This window comes from Chroicocephalus ridibundus, chromosome 5, assembly GCF_963924245.1.
Source record: "Chroicocephalus ridibundus chromosome 5, bChrRid1.1, whole genome shotgun sequence".
Taxonomy (NCBI): Eukaryota; Metazoa; Chordata; class Aves; order Charadriiformes; family Laridae; genus Chroicocephalus; species Chroicocephalus ridibundus.
Genome location: NC_086288.1, coordinates 45,602,120 through 45,617,212, shown reverse-complemented (window position 1 = coordinate 45,617,212; position 15,093 = coordinate 45,602,120). Strand labels below are relative to the sequence as shown.

At 45.1% G+C, this 15,093-nt stretch overlaps 1 protein-coding gene across 1 annotated transcript in view; it reads left to right on the top strand.

The window, feature by feature from the left end:
- Positions 1 to 15,093, top strand: part of ADRA1D (adrenoceptor alpha 1D) — a 50,996-nt gene that overhangs the window by 19,183 nt on the left and 16,720 nt on the right. The gene's annotated exons all lie outside the window — the stretch shown is intronic.

Below are 15,093 nucleotides of genomic sequence, written 5' to 3'. Positions count from 1 at the left end.
AGCTGCAAGGTACCCATCAGCCAGTACTGAAATGTGGATTAGGAAATGCTGCTCCACTGCCAGATGTGAATCATCCTGCCTCTCCAACACTTGCTTATGGTCACCATGGTGACTGGGTCAAGCACCTCAGAAAAAATGATCTGGGAAAGTCCATTTTTCTTTCTCCCTATTTATTTCTTGTCACTTCCAAATGGCTGACTCTTACCCTTCTTCTCCAGCCTGCATTTCAAGGATAAAGTAGCTCACAGGGGACCAAGGAGAATTTATTTTATTCCAAACTGCAATCATCGAGGAGGCAATTCTACCATATGCATGTGAAAAAAGTGTCACCATCCATGAGAAATCACTTTGCTTGTGAAGAGAGAGACAGAGGGACTGGGCCAGCCATAGTTGGCGTCAGAACCTGGTTTCCCCACTCTTTTTCCATCAAATGCTCCATCAATAAGGTTCTCGGGTGGGCAGGCATTGTAAAATAGCCTGGACTGCAATAAAGCAGGATCTCTTCAACACTGGTGATCATGCATCATACCTCCACCAGTTCTTAGCACTCAGTACCCAAGAAAAATAAAACGCCTTTGCACCAGTCACAGGAGCAAAGGATCTCAAGGTTAGAAACCCCCCCTTGGATGAAAAACGTAGAAACCTCTTTGTTTATGCTTAGCCGTGCTGTCCCATCCTCTCCCATCTACGCTCCCCAAAATGTCCCTTGGGACCCACCTCTCTTTGCAAGCCCCTCCTAGTGCCTCAGGCAGGAGGCTTTGCATTTCTCCCTCCTCCCCTTGTCATAGTAATGGACACTTCTATCACTTAATCCTGGAAAAAATCCTATTCAGCGGTCTGTCACATACCCAGGCGATCATAGAATCATAGAATCTTCATGGCTGGAAGGGACCTTTGAGATCATCAAGTTCAACCATACACACAAAAAAACCCACCCCTACAATCTCTGTCACTAGAGCATGCCCTGAAGTGCCACATCTAGACGTTTCTTAAATACCTCTAGGGATGGTGACTCAACCACCTCCCTGGGCAGGCTGTTCCAGTGCCTGGCCACTCTTTCAGTAAAGTAATTCTTCCTAATCTCTAATCTAAACCTCCCCTGCCGCAGCTTCAGACCTGAAGTCCTGTCGTTATTCACCTGGGAGCATTTTTAATGGCGCTGCAAAGTAAGACACTGAGTTTAGGTGTCTGCACTGGAGTCACCACTGTTGTCACCCTGATACCAGCAGAGAACCTTGTACCCAGAGCTTGTTTCCTTCCATCCTTCACAAGGCTGGATCCTTCACCACTCTAAATGCCTCTTTTAATCAACTCTGCTGGTGCCAGACTGGTCACTCAGAAATGTTTCACCGCTAGCAAGTTTTCCCTTGATTTCATCCTCTCCTGGGTTATCATTATTGCACGTCGCTCCATGTCATTCCCTACACAAAACAGAACACTATTGCAGGAGTTTGAATCCTGCAGATTTTGGCAGAAACCAGCAAGGCTAACACCAGAGCTAAGCGGTAGCTGTGCCTCTATTACCCCAAATACTCATAAGGAGCAAAAAGCATCCCTCTACACAGATATTTTCATATGTTTTTTGATGCATGGGAAAACCATACAGAAAAGGCCTACAAATGAAAAGCAAACTGAATCGTTTATTGCCATTAGCAAACAGAAAAGAAAAGAAAAAAAAAAAACAACCCCCCAAAATGACAGAGAATGAAAGAATGTGATCATTTGTGGACAATTCATTATTTGTTATTCCTACTAATAAAATCTGTTTGTACTGTAGTTACATCCAGAAGCATGCATGTAGGAGCTGGAATTCCCATAGCAAAATGGTAATTCCTCACTCTAAAGACTTTATTGCCTTGGTTTTGTGAGCTTAACTGTGCAAATTGTTGACCTCTGGCCACCATTAGGTTGTGGGACTATCACAAGTGGTGATCCACAGCAGATGCACGGAAGAATATTAAGCATTAAAATGTGTAAGTTTTCAGTGAAAAGTTGGATAATGAGGTTGTTGAATCACCCAAGGGAGAGCCAGAAGGCTGATAATGGTCCTTTAACAGCAGGTTTAGGATCTAGTGAAGGAATAGAGAGAATTCTTGGGTCAACAAAAGAAAATTAAACTCTGTTTTTCAAATTGACCCGTGGTGTCCTATTTCCTGTTGTGTTTTGATTAGGTTTGGTTTGGTTTGTAAACTTAAATGTAAGCAAATTCTGATACAAAGTACTTTGACATGCCTGTTCCTCCCTGCCCCAGAAGAAAAGTTTTGCTTAGAAAAGCTTCAACATTAAAACTTTGCATTTGTTTTTCAAATACCCTCTTTCTCCCTCATCTGCTTTGGCCAAAATAATTTGACAAGTTTGCCCTACATGAAAATTTGTATTTGTCTCCTCCAATCTGTATGCTTTTCAGTGAATGAAAGAGGCAACCAATAAATTTTTGCCCTGATATCATCAGGCGTCTTTTTTTCTGGCAGGCTGCATGAGAATAGTGTCAGGAGAGATATCCTGGCACAGCCTGGAAAGCTCTTGGGAATCTGCGTGTATAAAATGATTAACAAGGCTGAATAATGAAGCAGACACATGTTCTTGCCATGGAACCATGATATTTCTCAGTTGTACCAATTTTTTAGTTTCCCTTTGCAGAACAAGTCCTGAAATGCACGTTTGTTGCTCTGTATATCCCAAAAGCCATTTTAGGGGAGCAAGTGACCTCTTTCAAAGGAAAGTCATGGATGTTAGCAGTGGCAGAGAGTGACAAAGGATGTCACCCAGCCCTTAAAAAACAATTACCCTTGAGCTATTCCAAAATCCAGGCAGGAAGGGTCAGTTCAACATTGTTGGCCTGCAAGTTGTCAGTGCACTTGGCGGTGGGAGCAATATCAAGGGCCAGGCAACAGGTCAGGCTCAGCCATGGAGCCAAATTCTTCCCAGTGTAACCTCAGAATACCTCTTCGAGGCTCTGGGCATAGATGGTATCACCCACACCTCTTCACATGCACCACAGCTGGGATACTTGTGACACGGGAGATGAGAAGCAAGGACAGATTCGTGACCATGGAGGTTCCCAGGCTAAGTAGCAAGGGATTCCTCACAGTCTGCACGGCCACTTCATAAATTGGACAGTTTCCTCTCTCTCAAAGGGAGCATCCAGGGATTTCTCCATGCCAGGACATCAAAGAGGAGATTATAACCAGCTGTCTCATGCAGCTAATTCATACCAGGCCTCTTTATTCCTCAGGGAAGTCTCTGGGGGAGCCAAGCCAAGGGAGGTCAAAAAGAATGAACAAAGGAGCACAAATGTCCCAGAATGTAACGAGGGCAGAGACCACCTTCTCCCCGTGGTGTCCTCTGGGAAGCAATCTCCCCCCTGGTCCAATGCTCCCCCTTCCTGGAGGACAGTCTATCAGTGGAATCTGGACTGATTTGTCACCCAGCACCCACGGAAATATCTCACCCAACTTCTTCCTCTTCTTGTTTAAATAGCCTAGTGCAAGGGCAGGACAGAATGTCAGTACAGGCTGGGGGATGAAGGGATTGAGAGCAGCCCTGTGGAGAAGGACTTAGGGGTACTGGTGGATGAAAAAATTGGACATGAGCTGGTGATGTGTGCTCGTAGGCCAGAAGGCCAAGCGTATCCTGGCCTGAATCAAAAGCAGTACGGCCAGCAGATCGAGGGAGGTGATTCTCTCCCTCTGTTCCACTCTGGGTGAGATCCCACCTGGAGTATTGTGTTCAGCTCTGGGGTCCCTAACACAAGAAAGACGTGGACCTTTTACAGGGGGTCCAGAGGAGGACCACAAAGATGGTCAGAGGGCTGGAACACCTCTGCAATGGAGAGGGTCTGAGAGTGTTGGGGTTGTTCAGCCTGGAGAAGAGAAGGCTCCAGAAGACCTTATTGCAGCCTTTCAATACTTAAAGGAGGCTTATAAGAAAGGTGGAGAGAGACTTTTTACCAAGGCCTGTAGTGACAGTTTTAAACAGTTTTAAACTAAAAGAGGATGGGTTGAGAATGGACATAAGGAAAAAAATTTTTATGATGATGATGAGGATGGTGAGACACTGGAACAGGTTGCCCAGAGAAGTTGTGGATTCCTCCTCCCTGGAAGTGTTCCAGATGAGGTTGGACAGGGCTTTGAGCCAGTGAAAGGTGTCCCTGCCCATGACAGGGTGTTTGAACTAGATAATCTTTAAAGGTCCCTTCCAACCATGGTATGATTCTGTGATGTTATGTGACATAACAGTCATAACAGACACAACAGTGACTGGGAGTCTTCTGGAAACTGTGGCTTAGAGGAACTGCCATGCTTCCTTCCCTGCCTCCTCCGTAGGGTCAGTGTAGGGTATTCTGCAACTCAGCAGAATGTCTCTGTGCTTTGATTTTGCAGAGGAGCAAAAGTTACCTTATTACAGAGCTCAAACAGGAAATCCACCCCCAGGACAATTTGAAAGTCAGCATCGATTTGTCAAGGCATGTTTTGATCTTCTCCAGTAACTGGAATGAATTTCTTCAAACAGAAAGTGAAATTGTCTGAGTAGAAACATTTTGTCCTCCATTCTCATCAGCTATCAAAAGAATAAGAGACCTCTGTTTCCCATTGCTTGTATCACTTCCGTACTTCCAAATCAGCAGCTTAATTTTGTGCCCAATCCAGCATGGCTAGGGGTGGAAGTATTGGCCTTCGCTGAAATTCTGATGGCATCTATGCTGCTGCAAAGCACAAACACTGTCATGCAGACCTGTGTGTATTTGCATTTGCAAACCTGAAAATGGCTATTCCAGGTACAAAATTGGCAGTTCAGCTGCCTGCAGGTGATTGATTGGGATCTTTTTGCATTAAATTGCTGAGAGATGGTTTGTTACAGAAGTGAAGAATGAGGAGTGAGAAACAAGAAAAGAAAACCATTAGCCAGAGGTTAAAACAGGGATGGAGAAAAGACCCATCTGTGCAACCTCCCCCCTCCTCTTTCATGTATTCAGCCATGCCAGAAGTCCGTGTGCTCTCCAGTGTCACTCCAGAGTCAGCAGCAAATGCAAATCAGTCTCATTTGACCTTCTCATTGTAATGCTTGGGGCATTGATTCAGCCTCCTGCACATCTGCAAAGCACTTGCCATTCTGGGTGCAGTGGCCCAAAGTAAGCAAACCATTTAAGCAAATGCTGAACTCACAAGATTCCCAAGTAGTGGGTCCGGACACTGGCCAGCGAAGGAGGATTTCATTGGAAAACGCCAGTTGGAAAACCAAGCGGAAAAGTTCCACGTTTAACAACCTCTACTTCAATCACTAGTCATAGCTCCAAGGCAGAGCCCGTTTGTGCCAAATTTCCACGGATTTCTTACCAAGCAACCAGCAGAGTGAAAACCTTGGCAGCTCTGTGCTAGCCCATGGTCGACTCCTGGATCCAACAAAAGTAACCTGGAAGCCCTGAGCATGCTGGCTCCAGAAAGGGTTTTCTCATGCTTCAAGACTTCCCGCTACAAGTATGTTAATTCTGGGGACTTTAAGACACTCCAGATTCTCAGATTCATAAATTCCAAGGACGACGGGACTTCCATTGACTGATCTCCTGTGTTGCTCAGCCCAAGGAAAGCCCAGGGAATGTAGCTGGCCAAGGACTTTGCATTTTCTGTACCCTGTGGCTGGGGAGGCTTGAGAAGGGGGAGACTGCCCCATGTTGGAGATTCATCTTGTGGTCATTGACTGTTGGCATGACTGTCTCCATGGATTAACAAGTGTTTCCACATCAGCTGGTAGTTGTCAGGTTTCCAGGGATACATCCCTTTTAGACAACAGCGTGCACTGGAGGTTCTTAGAATTAATTTTTTTTAATTTATAGTTCCTCGGAAAGTTTCATTAATTTTTTTATTGCATTCTGAAAGAAAACAAAGAAACACTGAAATTTCCCACAAACCAGGCATCTGTATTTGCAGATAGTTCTGTTCCCAAACAAAAACTGAGTCTTAGCAATTCCATCTTGTCCCACTAAAATCATGGGGATTTGTGCCACTGGCTTTGTAGAAATATAGATTCTTGGGGGTGGAAATTGCCTTAAGAGATGATCTAGTCCATCCCTTGACCTCAGGTCAGAGAAACTGGATCTAGGCTATATAACGAGTATGTGGAAGAGTATTTCTACTGCATGGGAATTTCTGGTTGCCCTGGTGCTATGAAACTGGTTCTGGCGTGCAGGTCTGCTCATGCTGCTTCGCGTAATTCAGGCAGTATCTGCAGTCTGTTCCATATGGGTTATTGTTGAGGAAAAGGTTCTATCATCCAACATCAGTGCAAGTATAAACTCTGGGACATAAATTGACCCTAAATCCAACTCCTGATAATTAACGTCAGTCTTTGCAAAATTTGCCTCCTCTTTCCCAATAGCTCCATTGCCCCATTCTTTTTTAAACGGCTTTCTTTATCCTCGGACTCCCTTCCACAGAGCACACACATCGGCACCCTTTCCCTGAAGCTGAGCTGATTTATTGTCTTATGGCATGAGTTGGCTGAGAGTATGGTTTGCCAGCAGATGTTTCCAAGCAGCGGAACTTTCAAAGGAGTGCACGTTATCTCATATATAGGTTAAATGCATGAAAACAGTATCTGTTATTCAGAAGTAATTATTTATCTCTAAAACAGATTAAAGCCTGATTTGATACTATTTTTTGGCACAACTGGTGACTATTGTCACTTGTTAAAAATATACCGTCATTCATGTGATGCTGGAATTTTGCCACCCTCAACCACGGCATGGTCTGCCTTGGTTGATTTAGTGGCTTAGAAAAATCTCCAAATTTCTGACCAGATGCTTGGAACCCAATAGGAGAGATGGGCACCAACGCCAGGCTCTTTGCTGTCTGCAGAGAAAACCTAGTTGACCATGTTTTTAGTAGTGGTTGGACCAAATACCTCCACAGATCCCTTCCAAACTCATACTGTGTCTCTAAAATCAGATGCAACTGGAGAGCCATACAAATCTGTAAAGTTATAATTGACCTATTTTGTTATACTTCATCTATTCCACTATTGGCCTTTTGTTCCAGTATGTTAGGCCCATATCAGTAGACAGTTGATGCCCACCTATGTCTCCAAATTTCAGTCAAGTAAGCTGCGTCTATACCAGTAAACTAAGTGCCTGGAAAGTTCCCAGACTCTGAGGTCAGCTGGCAGATGACAGCCTTTATCTCAGCTAATGAACTCCCTTAGCCTTCAAAACAGGGTGGCTGTGTGCAAGCCACCTGTTGGCAGCGGACCTTGGGATGTTCCTCTCCCTCACCGTGCCTTGTGTTGGTTGCACAGGCCAAAGTTGTCCAGTTTTTGCTTTCATGGAAGTGTCTGTTCCAGTGGTGGGGATATTCCTACGCAAGCTTAATATTTTCAATGAATATGCAACCGGGGCAAACTGGCTGGCATACTAATGCTCTAGAAGACAGGTGTACACATCCAGGCATTTACATGGGAGGGAGGGAGGGAGGGAGGTACCTAAACTCTCATCACTGTGCAAGGAGGTATGGGGCGTCATGCTGTTTCCACTGAAGATGTACTGGGATGTCCCAACTAGCCTCCAATTTCTACTGCAGAAAGTGGCAGATCTCCTGTAGGTCCTGTGCCACAGTTGCCAGTCCTGTGTGAAAGTTTTGGATGTCCTGTGTCATGCCAAACAGCATGAGGCACCTCTGCATGGGCATTGGAATTGAGCCTTTCGCTCACATGCAAATGACTAAATTTATGTGTCAATTTGTGAGATGAATCCTACCCTTGAAGACCCCTAATATTATGGGTCCCAGCTGTTCTGGCTTATTGAAACCATCTCTCTTATGCTTCGTCTCCGTCATTTGACAGACCTCCTTCTTTTCAAACAGTTTGGTTCAGTCCAACAACGAAGACTAACAAATTCTAGTATTGTGCAAATATTTTGTCTGCTCCCTCCATATCGTTGTCTGTATTTATTCAACCAGCTCCACCTTCAAGTGAAACTTGACTTCATGTGTGCACCTAGGTGAACATTGTGCAGGTCTCTTGATTCTCCGGCTCTTTGCTATGGGATCCATCACCTCCAGAGGTAGCTGGGATCCATTGAGCCTATCCTTGTTTTAAATGGATGTGCCAATATCAAGGAAGGACTCTTGAGCTGACATTTCTATTTCTTTACTGAAGCAGAGCTCTGAAGTGTCAATCTTTCCATCTGTCTATGTTTTGCCCTAAGCATGGAGTAAGGGCACATCTGCTGAACAGCTTACTTGCTGTGCAAATACTGATCTTTGGCTCCTTCATGCTTGCTTTGCTAGCACAAAGGGGATGAAATCCAGCTGAATTCAAGAGGAGTCCACCCCTGTCTCCATCCCTATTAGCAAACAGCTGGGGGAACGATCTGACTGCCCTAATGGGACAACGTTCCTACTGCCCGGTGAGCCTGCAATGAAACTTGTGGTTGCTCTGAGCTGCTGTTCAGGTCTATGAGAGAATTTCATGGTAGAAGTCTAGAGAAACAGCAAAGTTTTGGGGACTGCACTTTTTCAGAAACAACCTGAGCAACCTAACAGCTTGAAATGCCTATTACAAGCAGACCTTTTATCTTCACGGGAGTTATGGTGGTACACGAGGGCCCCTAACTCCCTTTCTGCAATCTAGTTTGTTTTGCTGTTGCTATTGTCTCTTCTACTACCGATGCACCTTAGCACAGTCCTGGTTATCTATTTCTTCATCTATAGACCGTCCATCGCAAGATGTTGTGTGGAGAGATGTGTCAACAAAGCTGAAATAGGTTTGCTTGGATCCAGGATCAGTCCAGACTTAACTCCATGCCTTGCAAGGAGCTACTTTTCTGCTCAGACATGGACTTAATGGTATTAGTAATGGCAGTGTATTGATGTTTTGTAGTTACTTCTAAAAGGTATTAAAGAGGTTATCAGGCCAGGGCAAGCACAGTGGAGCTAATCTGAGTTTTCAAGCTTGGAGGACAGTAGAAAAAAATTACACCTGAAAAGACATTGAAAAGACCCTTTTGACATTGGGCAACCACAGATGTTGTGTGCAGTTTTGGAACCAAATAAGCCCTACTTTCATTGAAAATTCATCTGTGGAGTGGAGCGATTTGGGCCTTCCAAGTGTATTGGGAGGATCAAAAAACACTCAGGGGTGCTCACTTCCAGATATACAAGGTTGAAGGCAGAAGTGCCAAGCCTCATATAGTTTTTGTGTTTTGGGCCCCATATACAGGAACAGCAGCCCAAACACCTTTTTCTTCATGCACACACCCCAACACACACACACACATGTACACCAAGATTTTTAGTAGAGCTTGGTTCAGTTAGAAAAGCAATTTTTTTTTTTAAACAGCAAAGGAGTTGTCTGGCTGCAAACGGTAATTAACACCCTGTTCCCTGCTGTCTTGGGTCATACACTCTGGAAATCAGATGCATACGCTGAAAAGACCAGGGTATCCAAGTGATACTATGTGATCTGAAGGATAATTGGGAGACAGCATCCATCGGCATATACAGTATTGGAAGAGCTAGGATCAGGGGATTTATCTGCGTTCCTCTGGAGATAAATGCCAGGAGGTCACTTTGTGTGTCATCAGGCTTAGCCCAACAGAGAGCTCAGCATTCAAGGTACGTTTAGAATAAATTATATTTATTAAGGCACTCATCCGCAGTGATTTCTTGGCAGGCGGTAACGACACAAGGCCAGTCCCGGCTCAGCAAAGCTTCTTAGAGCTGCAGCTGGCTCCTCAGCACAGCAGTCTGCTCCTCCCAAAACAGGGGCACAGCGGTGAGAGAGAGAGCTGGAGTGCTGGCTGGACCTGCAGATGTGACTGACAGAAAGGCGGAGTGTTGAGACACAGGTGTGATTTTTCACAGCCTCATGTACTCCACTTCCCAGCCATCCATGGTAACCCCAGCACTGCAGCTCCAGCTGGAGATCTAGCACCAAGGAAAATGTGTTTGTTGGCCTGCAGTGGTTTTCAAGATATTTGCTGAAAAAGAGCCATCCTTTTCTCTCATAGTCTTATGCTGCCATGCTTCCCAGGGACAGAAGAGTCTCAGGTCCCAGCCACTGCTCTTCCACATTCACGTTCAGGCTTTCAGCCTATCTCTTCTATATCTCAAAAAGCATCCTGCCCAATTCACCAGAGATTTTTTTTAATTATGATTTTCTTAATATTAATTTCATTTTGGAGATCGGACCAGCTGTAGCTACCCAGTCTGAGTCAGAAGAGCAGTCAGGTTCTCAAAGTACCACGCCTCAAGGATTTCCCAAAGCACCTTGCAGCAAGAGGTCCAGGTGACATTCGCCCCAACTAAGTCACCAAGGAGACCAGCACCATCTCCTCTGGACCAGCAGGAGATAAAGGGACATGTCAAAGACAGAAGCAAGGTGGTGATTACTGATGACTCACATCTGCAGATAGGATAAAGTAATATCCCAGATGCTTCTGTGCTACAGTCATGGCATTTGAGATCTTTTTATGAGAAAGCCCATATCTCCTACAAGGGGTCTGACACCTGGAGTCAAAGGACTCAGCTAAGGTGGAAAAAAAGCCACTGTAACAACCTCCTTTTGCATGGGTCTATATGGGCAGGCATGAAAAGGACAGATGCACTCACCCTGAGAGACATTTGAGGAGACCTTCCTTGCTTTCTCCCTGACCTGTCTTCATGGAGCTGAGACATCCTTCTTGAGGGAAACTAGTATATTCCCTGGAAAATATGAGAGCAGCTGTGATGCCATCCCATCACTTCCTTTTGTCCCCGTGGCTTACCTCGAAGACTTCGGCTGGTTTCTGGCATGGCTAAACTCCATTTCTGAAGTTCTCAGCAGATGTCAACCTCACTCCTTATGGGTGGCAGGGGCATGGCAAAGGAAAAGGCCATAAGCAGCCAAGGAAATAAGGTGGAAACCTTAGCAAAAAGCCAAGGAAATAAGGTGGAAACACCTTAGGGAGAGGAATCAGGTAGAGGGGATGGAGAAACAAGGCGGTCACCTACCCAATTCCAAAAGAAGAAGCAATGCAGGGTGATGGGAGTGCTGGGATGCAAAGCCTCCCGACTCCTAGTGCTGATGCTGTGCAGGACTCCAGTGCCACTGAGCAAATGGCAGAGTTTGCCAAATGCTTGCAGGCAGGGCTGCCCTGGGTTTGATTTTCCTCATTTGGGCATGGCCAGGAATGAGAGTGTGTCCTTTGGCACCTGTCCCTGCAAGAGTCAGACGCAACTGTCGAGAGGGAAGCACAGGAGAGAGTCACTGGCAGAGGCTGTTTGCTTGCCTTCACAGGGAGCAGGGGATATTTTGATGGGGGCCTTAGGACAGTCTCCGCAGAGAAAGCACTAGGTGTAAGAAGGAGAAGGGAGATATTTTTTTTAATAAGCCATTTTGGTTGTTCTCCTGATCTTGGTTTTACATTTTCTGCTGGACTGAGGGAGGAAAGCTCACAGGTCAGGAGAAAGGTCTGTTATTAGAAAAGCTATTTTTCATGGAGTTTTACATCGATACATCTGCTCTTCCAGCTCCTTGGGGAGTCCTTAGAACCATTCACAGGTGGGCTGTGGGCCCCATAAATACAGGGCAGGACAGGCAGGCGCCAAGCAGCACAGCACAAGGACACTCCAGGCTGCTCCCACCAGCTGTCCCCAGAGCTATAAAGCAGTATTAGCGTGTCACATGTTGATTTCTTCAGCAGCACAAAAAATGCAGCTTTAACGCTGCTGGGACCTGAACGACTGTTCACAGTTGGCTCAGGTCTCTGCTCATGGCATCCACAGGTCCTTGCAGACCTTGCCACCTGTGCCAGCAAGAGGCAGCAGCTTGCTTTGAGGGGAGGGACCAGAAAGCCCTCTGCGATGCTTATTTCTTCCCAGCTTTGTTTGCTCTGGGTAATTACCAGGACACCAAAGGATATTAGCTCTGGATGTGGGAGTGCAGAGAGACTAACTGGTCTCAAATACCAACATTGTAGCTCATTGTAATTAATTAAATGTTGACATGATCCCCAACAAGCGAAACCTTTATTATACTCAATTAAACCCCTTGACACAGATGCTTGACTCATTGTCAGTCCCTCTAATTAAAAGCAAATGCATAGAAATGTATACATCATAGCATACATGTGACAAACCCGGAGAAAGATCTTGCAGCAGGGAATAAAGGTCCACTGCTCTTCTCAATTAAAGCAGTTTCTGGACCATATCAACTGTTTCCCAAACAGTTCTTGCATTTATCTTGTCTGCAGACCCCTTGTGACATGGCAATTTTTACAACTCTTCTATATTTAGGACCTACCACATTTTGGAACAGAGTTTGCTAATAGCAGTTGTAGTTTGCAAGGCTAGAAGGGACTGCTCCAATTATCTGCTGTGATTTACAGATGACTGCAACCCTAAACACCGCGTTCGATAATCTCTTCCCCTCTCACAATACTCAGAAACAGTTTTCTCCTTAGAAAGACACTCAGCATTAACTCAGGACTGCAAATAATGGAGAACCCATGTCTCTAGTTATGCTTTCTCCAGTTGCTTTAGATCCTTGCTATTAAAAATGACCGCTTTCTTTCTAGGGTAAATCGATCTAGCTATAAATTCAAGCTATTAATTTTTTCTACCATTCTTGGCTAGATTAAACATGGTTTTGCTATCAGAAAAGGTTCTCCTGTATTTCACTGCAGTGCATAAGCGAGTTGCTTCAGTTTCTCTTAAACAATCCCAATAGATCGAGATCCTTTAATATCATGCTCTAAATCAAGTTTTCCAGACTTTTGTGTTGTCTCGTAGAGCTCCTCAGAGCATTTTCTGTCTCTTTGGCTTCTTTTCGGTACTGTGTTGGGACATGAATTTCCATATGAGCAACCTCAGTTTTTCAGTCTTCCTTGCTCTGGTTCATCTGTTCTTGTTCTTGGCTTTATTATTACTAAAGCTCTGTGAAACACTGCTCCGAGGTGGATCACGCATGCCTTTTTGCCAACAGCCTTGACAGCCTTTCTGTCAGGGAGGTAGCTGTAAGAGCAAGTCATCAACTGTTACTGGAAGGAAAGACATCCCTGGAGGTATTTAAAAGATGTGTTGACATGGTGTTTAGGGACGTGGTTTAGTGATGGACTTGGCAGTGTTAGGTTTACACTTGGACTTGATGATCTTAAGGATCTTTTCTAACCTAAATGATTCTATGATATTCCTCTAAAGAATGATTTCACCAAAATGTTCCCATGTGCTACTATTCAGGGCAGGCACGAATACTGGTCCAGCACTGACAGTATTGCTAATGTATGCCATACTGGGTTTGATACTGGGAACCCTCATGTTCAGAAGATACTTTCATGCTTAATGCCCATGAGTTCAATGAGAGTTCAATGTGTAGCTACCTTTAAATCTGTGCCATAACATTTATGTTAGGGGTCGTCAGATATCTTAGGTTCACTCAGTATTATAAGATATTTTTGTCTCTAGGTACAAACAAGTTGATAGTCTTGAAGGAGCACATCACTGGTGTTGTCTGAGACAGATGGTTTCAGCTGCCAGAGAAATTGCTCTTTTCAGCATTTTGAATATTTGGAGGCAATTAATAGGGGAATGTGCATTTGTAGGGAAGCTGGGTCCTGTCTCACGGCAAACATAGAGGCTCTTTACCCAGCCATAGATTCATTGCACAAGATAATACTGAGCACGTGTTTGCAGACCTGCTGACTGAGACATTCTGGGGACCCACTGGGAGCACCTTTTTGGGCACCCAGGCACCTCACCTTTAGACAACACCACTGGTGGAAATGCACAAGCAAAGCAAGTTTTACATGGTGTGGTTTTTGTGTTGCCTTGACATGAGGACCCATCAAGGTCTCCTAAGAGGGAGCTGGCAAGTCAGAAGCTAGTCGGTGATGATGGAAGAAGAGGAGATAATAATTACCTGGGATGACACTGGTCTTGACAAGGGCTGTCCTCAGAAACAGCACTTTCCTAAGGAGAGGTAGAAAGTCCATTTAGGGTCACGTCCCTGGAATGAGAAGTGAATATGCAAAATTAGCATATCCAAAACTTAATTTGGAATCAAGGCTGCATTAAAACAGGGGGTGCATCCGAGATCCCATGGCTATTACTTCCGAGCAGTGAGTAAAGAGCACAGGAGGCAAAAAGTCTTGTTTATCTAATGAAAAGGCGAGAGAGAGGCAGGCAGATACCTCGTGGGATGTACTCAAATTGCCATGAAAATTGAATGCAAATTTCCGTCCTTTCCCTTTAGGATCAGAGATTAAAAAAAGAAATAGAGATAGGGCAGAGATGGAGCAGGAAGCATGTCAGTGGAGAATGAGCCTCATCACCATAATGAGGCACTTTGAGACGCACATCTTTTCTCAGCAGAGATCCCATTGCCCTGTGCATGCATTTAAACCAGGCAATGCAGCAAGTTTCTTGCATTCTCTCTCTTGAAACGTCTCCTTAAAACTCCATGTGGCTGTAAAGCTTTAAGTAAACCTCCGTGATATGATGGTTGCTCTGCTGCTACATTTCTTGGTCCTTCCCACCATTTCTTCGTGCTTGTCCCAGGCTCAGCTCTGTGGCTAAGACAACCAGGCAGCCAGTTTTTGCCTCTTGTGTCATTTCACTTTCCATTCATCCATGACATCTAGGTGGAACGCTCAGGCAACAAAAAATATCAATAGTTTGGGTTTTCTGGGCTTGTCACCCCTTCCCACTGACAGGTCCTGACACCATTGTGCATGGTTGTATCACACTGCTGGAGACTGCTCTAGTCTGGGCATTGCAAGCTCCCTCCTCCCCTGACACGGTGCAACCCAGGCAGTGTCTCCCATCCACCCTGCCAGACGTATTGCTGGTTCAAAAATCCTGGGGTACAAACCTTGTCTGTGCTGTGGGCATGCAGGAAACCTCTGCCCAGTGTCAGGTAGCAAAGGCCTCCTTCGGGGACTGGTTTTCCCACCAGTCTGTGTTTGTATAGCACCTAGCACAAAGTGTGGTCCCCCATCACATTCATGCTAGCAAATGAAAGGCATCGGGGTCAATTTGCTAGCCATGTGCCTGGCATTGCCACAACTAAATCCTCCCAAAGAAGGATACGCGTGCAGGTACGTACCTTGGCTCCACTACCCAATGC